We start from the raw sequence: 7,500 nt of genomic DNA, 5'->3' as shown, positions 1-7,500 counted from the left end.
TAGGAGGTTCTTTTTTTCTATATAATTTTTTTCTTTCTTATCTCTCTCTATGCCTACATCTCTCTCTCTCTTTCTGCCTCCTCCTCTTCCTTTCTCCTCCTTTCCTCTCCCTCCCCCCTCCCCAACACAGGGCGGCGAGACGAGCCTCCCTCCGGCCGAGGAATATCGCTGGAAATCCCATTGGTCGCGGCAGGAGACTAGGATTCTCGCCTGGGGGATTAGCGCGGGGGGGGGGTCGTCCTCGGGAGGTCAATCTGCGAGGCCAGGGGGTGTCGAGGGGGGGGGCAGGTGGGAGGGGGAGGAGGTTGTTGCATCGGCCTCGTGTGCGTTAACTGAATCCGGCTTGTGATGTGTGTTACCTGGACGTAGATTTGGGCGAGGAAGGGATCGCGATTGTGCAAGATTGTGGTGGTATGTAAGAGTGGGTAATACCCTCATGTCGGCTGGTCTTTTCAACTTGTATGCAGGTCGTCTGGTCAGTACAAGTCAGTTCATCAGGCCGTCTGGCCAATTCAAATCAGGTCATCTGGTCAGTTCATCAGCTCGTCTGGTCTATATAAATCAGGTCATCTGGTCAGTTCATCAGATCGTCTGGTCAGTACAATTCTTGCTGTCTGGTCAGTTCTCTTCAGGTCACGTCGTCTAGTCTGTTTACTCGAGCTCGTGTGTCCAATCCCCTCCAGGCAGTGTGGTGTGTTTCCTCCATGTCACGTGGTCAGAACAGTTCACGTATCCAGCGTGCTCCTGGTCGTCCGGTCAGTGCGCCCCCCCGCGGTGGCCGTGTTGTGCCTGACATGGTGTTATTACGAACCCGAGAAGCCTCCATTACATCCCTCCCTTGTGCAAACGCCTCGTGTGCTTATTCGCCGCTCGACAGAACGAAAATTGATGGCTTTGGGAGCTCCAATTATCCCGCATAACATTTGCCACTGAATGCTGGCTAATTGAGCACGGTGCCCCCCACCCCCTCCCACTCCTTCTGAAAACGGACCCCCCAGTTTCTCTACCCCCCCGTCTCTCGTCCCCACGCCCATCGCCTCGTCCAGGCCCACACGCCCACCCACTATCCCCGTTTCTTCCCGCCCCGTCCCCACGCCCACCTTCCCCTCTTCCCCCACGCCCACCTCCACCCTCCCCTCTGCCCCCGCGCCCACCGCCGCCTCACGCCCACCCCCGAATACGACAGGAGCTCTCAACGGCCGCCCGACGAGTGCGCACCGACGCCTTGCAAACACAAGCGCTGAGGACGATTGCATTGCTCGCTTAGTCTCGCAACGAAGCGGGCGGAGGCAGCATCACGCCCGCGCGTTAAGGGAATCCTGGGGAGGGGGGGAGACGAGCTACCTTGTTACGCTTTTTCGGGTGTTTGGGTCGAAGGAGGGAGGGAGGAAGGGAGAAAGAGGGGGAGGGTAGGAGGGAGAGAGGGAGGAAGAAAGAGGGGGAGGAAAGAAGGGAGAAATAGGGGGAGGGAGGGAGGGGAAGGAGGGAGAAATAGGGGGAGGGAGGGAGGGGAAGGAGGGAGGAAGAGAGAGGGAGGTGTGAGGGAGGGGAAGGGGGAAAGAAAAAGAGACAGGAAGAACCAAAGAAAAAAAATAGACAAAGAAAGAAAAAGAACAGAAAAAGAGAGAGAGCGAGAGAGACCGTGCCCTCGCTGTCTCGCGGTGACGAATGGCTCGGGCGGCGGGCACGGGCGGCGCTCGACCTGTCCGCGGGGGAAGGAACAAGGGCGGGCGGCGGGCTCGTGGGCGGCGGGGGCGGGGCACGGAAATGGGCGTCGTGGGAGAGATTTGTCTTCTTTTTTATTATTTTTTTCTACTTTCTCTCTCTCCCTCTTTCTCTGCCTCTTACTCTGTCTCTGCCTTACCATTTCTCTCTCTCTCTCTTTCTCTTTCCCTTTCCCTTTCTCTCTCTCTCTCTCTCTCTCTCTCTCTCTCCTCTCTCTCTCTCTCTCTCTCTCTCTCTCTTCTCTCTCTCTCTCTCTCTCTCTTTGCCTTTTAACATGTTTTTGTTTTAAAAATCTAATCTGGCTTTGTCTTTGTCTCCTCTCTCGCTTTCTCGTCTCTTTGTCTGTTTGCTTTTCTCCCTGTCTCACTCATCCTCTCCGTCTCTCTTCCCCTTTCCCTTCCTCTTTTCCTTCATTTTTCATTTTCTTTTCTCTCCTCCTTTTCATTTTCCTTCCCCTCCTCTCTCTCCCTTCCTTTCCCCTCCCGTCTTTCGTATTTCTCCTTTCCGCTTCTTCCATTCTCTCCTATTTCTCCCTCCCTCCTTCCTCCTCATCCTCCTCCCTCCTCTCCTCTTCCTCCTCTCCTCATCCTCCTTCCCTCCTCTCCTCCTCCCTCCTTCCCTCCCTCGACTCCCTGCAGCTGCACCGGGGGTGAGGGAGTGACCTTATCCCGGCGCAGGAGAGGCGGGGCGGCCGGGGTCAGAGGTCAGAGGTCGAGGAACGGGATCTATGCAGTATCGCCAAAGCAGATCAGGTGTGTGTGTGTGACCCCCCTCCCCCTCCCCCCTCTCTGCCCCCCACGCCTGCACCCCTTCTCCGTCCTTGTTCTTTTCCCTTCCTTTCCCCTCGTCTTTATTCTCCTTTTCTTGTCTTTTCCTCTTTGCTTTCTTGGTCTTTTCCTTTTCGCTATCCTCCTACTTTCACGTCTTATTTTCCTATTCTCCTTTATCTTTTTCTCCTCCCTTCCCCGTCTTCCTTCTTGCCCTCTCTTCTCTCTTCTCTTTTCCTTTTCCCTTCCTTTCCCTCCTCTCTTCTCTTTTTCTTTTCCACGTTTCTCCTTTTCCCTCCATTTGCTTTCTTTTCTCTCGTCCATCCCTTGTTTCCCTTCCTCTCCTTTCTCTTTTTTCTTCTCATCTCTCATTTTCTCCTCTTCTCTTCTCTTTCTTTCCTCTCCTTTATATCTCCTCTTCGCATCTCTCCTTTTCTCCTCTTTTCTTCTTTTCCTTTTCTCCCCTTTCTTTCCTCTCTTCTCTTTTATTCTCCACGTTTCTCCCTTTCCTTTCCTTCGCTTTCTTTCCTTATTATCTCTTCTCTTCTCCTTCCTTCTTTTCCCTTCCTTCTCTCTCCTCTTCCCATCTCTTCTCTTCTCCTTTTTTCGTTTTTCCCTTCCTCTCCTTTCTCTTCTTTCTTCTGTTCTTCCTTCTTCCCGTATCTCGAGATCATTCTATTCGCTCCGTATCTTCTTCGTCGTCGTCTTGCCTCTCATTCATTCTCTGGAACTTTATCATGTATTATCCTTATTGCTTTTCTCTCCCTGTTTCCTGTCAGTCAGTTTCTCTCTCTCTCTCTCTCTCTCTCTCTCTCTCTCTCTCTCCTCCTCTCTTCTCTCTCTCTCTCTCTCTCTCTCTCTCTCCTCCTCTCTCTCTCTCTCTCTCTCCTCTCTCTCTCTCTCTCTCTCTCTCTCTCTCTCTCTCTCTCTCTCTCTCTCTCGCTTTCGCTCCTTCAGACCCACGCCCATACAAGCATACTCGCGCCCACGCCCTCGTTGGCACTCCCTCATACCCTCTCCCCTTTATCCCCCTTGTCACGGCCTACCCCCCCCCCCCCCCCAGCTGACACATACCCATCCACGCCCTAGGCTTCCCTCCCTCTACCCCCCCCCTCTCCCTGGGCACGTGGGTTGTGTAGTTGGTTCATTTGCTCGGGTCGTTTGGCGACGGAAATCATATGGCCAAAATAACCTGTCCGTTGTTTATTTATTGTTATTTTGTTATGTTCGCTACTGCCGTGGATGGGCACTGAAGCACATTTACACACACACACACACATACACACACACACACACACACACACACACACACGCACACATACACACACACACACACACATACACACACACACACACACACACACCACACACACACACACAAACACACACACACACACATATATTTGTGTGCGTGTGTAAGTATGTATTTATGCATGTATATACTCAATAAGGCCTCAGCGTTCATTCGTGATTGATCCAGACAGGCTGGTTCGGTGTCAGGAGGGGAGGGGGTAGAGGGAGGAGACGGGGGGGGGGGTTAGCTGTACCAAGGGGAAGCAGCAGGATTTTCGTCCGAACTTCATCTTAGGGTAAAAATCCTTCTTAATCCTCCAGGTGTGTAGAAATCCCCCTGAAATTCCTGGGGAACGATCTCAGCGCCATCTCTCTTCTCGATTCTCCCTCGCGTGCTCAGCCAAAGGACGTTTTTTTAATAGAAATTTATTTATTTAAAAGAAAAGGACTCGTGTTTCTGATTTAATCTCGAGTTAATGTGTGATTTAGTGACGTGTTCTTAAGCGGCGTCCCGTTGCTCTCGTAATGGATTCAAAACACAGAGTTTGTTTATGAATCTATTTTTTTGTTTTTTTGTAAAACGTTAATGGAAAAATATGGATTCACGGTGGGGTAAAAAAAGGGTAATGAAAATAGTGTTGTGTTGGGGGAAAATCAAGATTTGGATACCCCATGGTTCGGAAAATAAATCACAGATCGCTTGTTTAGAAAAGAGTTTTGTTAAAAGAAGCGGAAGATCAGAGGTTTGGATTCCCTTCCTGTAAAGAAATAAAGAAATGCTATCGTCGATGAACCTATTTTTAGAATAGAATAAGGAAAAGGGTTTGGATTCCCTAACGTTGGTTAAAAAAATGCAAAACACTCTTATATAAGAATCGTATTTGTTATAATTTTATTTATTTATTTATTTATTTTATTATTATTATTATTATTATTATTATCATTATTATTATTATTTTTTTTTTGGAGATCGCTTATCGTTGGAAGAAATGTCACAAAATATCTTCAAATTCTCTGTGCTGGATGAAGAAAACAGCTGTGCATTCATTCCCTATCGTTCGAAAACAAATGACGAAAATACTTATTGCTTAGAAATCTGAAAAAAAAAATACTTGCAATATCCAAGACACTTTTTATTATGCCTATCAGGAGATGCCCCCCCAAAAAAGAAAAAAAAAAGAAAAAAATAAAAAAATGAAACACGTATCAGGCGATTAGCGTGATATTATCCCCGTCGTCTTAATAATAAGCTGTTAACGCTGAAATATTCGTTGATCAGTCGCGACTCCCGCCATGTTGCGTGATCAACAACCCTCACTAAAAGATTATGTTGATCGAAAGCCTCTTCTTCGTCTTTTTTAGAGAGAGAGAGAGAGAGAGAGAGAGAGAGAGAGAGAGAGAGAGAGAGAGAGAGAGAGAGAGAGAGAGAGAGAGAAAGGGAGAGAGAGAGAGAGAGGAGTAGAAAGGGATGATCATCGCAAGCATCAAAAAGCACATTGTGTTCTGCCCGCCTGTGACTCAACACGTTAATTAACACTGAGCAGATATATACAAGTCACTCTGGTGGCGGCGATCGACACTAAAAGTCCCCGTAAAAGGCAGCGGCGCCCATCTTCGCCCTCGATGGTGGGGGGAAGGGAGAGGGGGAAGGGGAAGGGAGAGGGGGAAGGGGAGGGAGAGGAAGAAGGAGAGGGAGAAGGAGAGGAAGAGGGAGAGGGAGAAGAAGGGGGAGGGTGAGGATGAGGGAGAGGCTGAAGGGGATTATGCAGAGGTAGGGGTAGGGAATGGGGCCGCGGTGGCCGAATGGTTAGAGCGTCGGACTCAATCAAGACTGTCACGACGGCAATCTGAGTTCGAGGGTTCGAGTCACCGACCGGCGCGTTGTTTCCCTTGGGCAAGGAACTTCACCTCGATTGCCTGCCTAGCCACTGGGTGGCCAAGCCAGCTCAAGTCAGTGCCGGGTAAATAGAGATGGTGACTCGATAAAAAACACCGGGCGGAAGGCAATGGCAAACCACCGCTCTAAACTGCTAAGAAAAAATCATGGAAGCCCATGATCGTCAAGGCCGCGGTGGCCGAATGGTTATTTAAAGGTACCACCGGCACTCTCCGTGGAAAGGAACTGGGGACCCTACCACGTACTCACTCCAAGAGCATCACAACATGAAAACTACAATTAAGTATCATACTGTGACCACGGCGGCTCAGACATGAACCTACCGTTAAAAGAAGAAAGGGTAGGGAGAAAGTGAGGGAGAGAAAGAGAGAAAGGGAAAGAGAGAGAGAGAGGGAGGAGGGAGATGGGGAGAGAGAAGGAGAGGGAGAGGGAAAGAGAAAGACAGAGAGAGGGGGGAGGGGTAGGGATAGGGAGAAGGTGAGGGAGAGGGAAAGGGAAAGAGAAAGAGAGAGGGTGGGGGAGGTGAGGGAGAGAGAGAGAGAGAGAGAGAGAGAGAGAGAGAGAGAGAGAGAGAGAGAGAGAGAGAGAGAGAGAGAGGGAGGGTGAGGGAGAAGGAGAGGGTGGGGTGCAGGGTGAGGGTAGGGGTTAGGGAGAGGGAGATAGAAAAAGAAGAGGAGACAGAGAAATGGAGATAGAGAGATAAGGAGGAAAAGGAGATTTTTATTCGGAGAGAAAGTGAGGAGAAAAAATATTCATCTTTTAGAAAGGATTTTTTTTTTCTTTTCATCGCCATAATGACAGATATGACGACTCCAGCTATGGTTTTATTACTTTCGGATTTCGCAGTCTGACACCAAGCTCATCTTCCCATCAGCCGACCCAAGGGGCCAAGAAAGATTAAACAGATTTTTTAACAATTGAGACGTACCTTTTGACGACCATTGACTGTTTGAATAAAGTCTATGGGAATGGCCGCCATGTTTCACGTGTTGCAAGGGTAGGTGAAGGGCCGTGTGATGATTTTTATTCTTGATTGATAAATTAGATTTGTAATATCTTGTTATTACATTATGATACATAAAAGTATGCCCGGGATAGAGGATAGAGAGAAGAGGAAGGAGGAGGGGAAGATGAAGATGAAGAGGAAGAGGGAGGGGGGAGGAGAGGAAGAGAGAGCGGGAGAGGCAAAAGGAGAGGAAGAGAGAAGGGGGGAGGAAAAGGGAGAGGAAGGAGGAGGGAAGAGTAAAAGGTAGAGGAGAGGAGAAGAGAGAGAAGAGATGAGAGAAGGTGAGAGGGGGCAGAAGAGGAAAAGGAGGAGGGAGACGGATATAAAGACGGGGAGAACGAGATGTAGAATCTTGAAAACGACATCAACCAAACTCCGTCGCAAAAGTGGCCACTCCAGGCTTTTGTAACTCACGCTAATCACCAAAAAGTAAAAAAAAGAAAGGAAAAAAAGACGAAGGAGATTCTCGAAGGATGTTCATAAATTAATCGGCGTCTTCGTCAAGATACGTGTCTCGACGCAGCTCTTGAGGCGGCGTTTGCTGATAAGACAATCTTGTGAAGGATAAAAGATAAAGTGGATGTATGTCTATGATGTGTATATATATATATATATATATATATATATATATATATATATATATATATATATATATATATATGTGTGTGTGTGTGTGTGTGTGTGTGTGTGTGTGTGTGTGTGTGTGTGTGTGTGTGTGTTGTGTGTGTGAGTGTGTTTGTGTTTGTGTGAGTGGGTTTGTGTTTGTTTGTGTATGTATGTATGTATGTATAAAAAGCATACGTGCACGCTCA

Source organism: Penaeus monodon, chromosome 17 (assembly GCF_015228065.2).
Source record: "Penaeus monodon isolate SGIC_2016 chromosome 17, NSTDA_Pmon_1, whole genome shotgun sequence".
NCBI classification, from domain to species: domain Eukaryota; kingdom Metazoa; phylum Arthropoda; class Malacostraca; order Decapoda; family Penaeidae; genus Penaeus; species Penaeus monodon.
The sequence above is the reverse complement of the archived record's forward strand: the minus strand, read 5'-3'. Positions refer to the sequence as shown.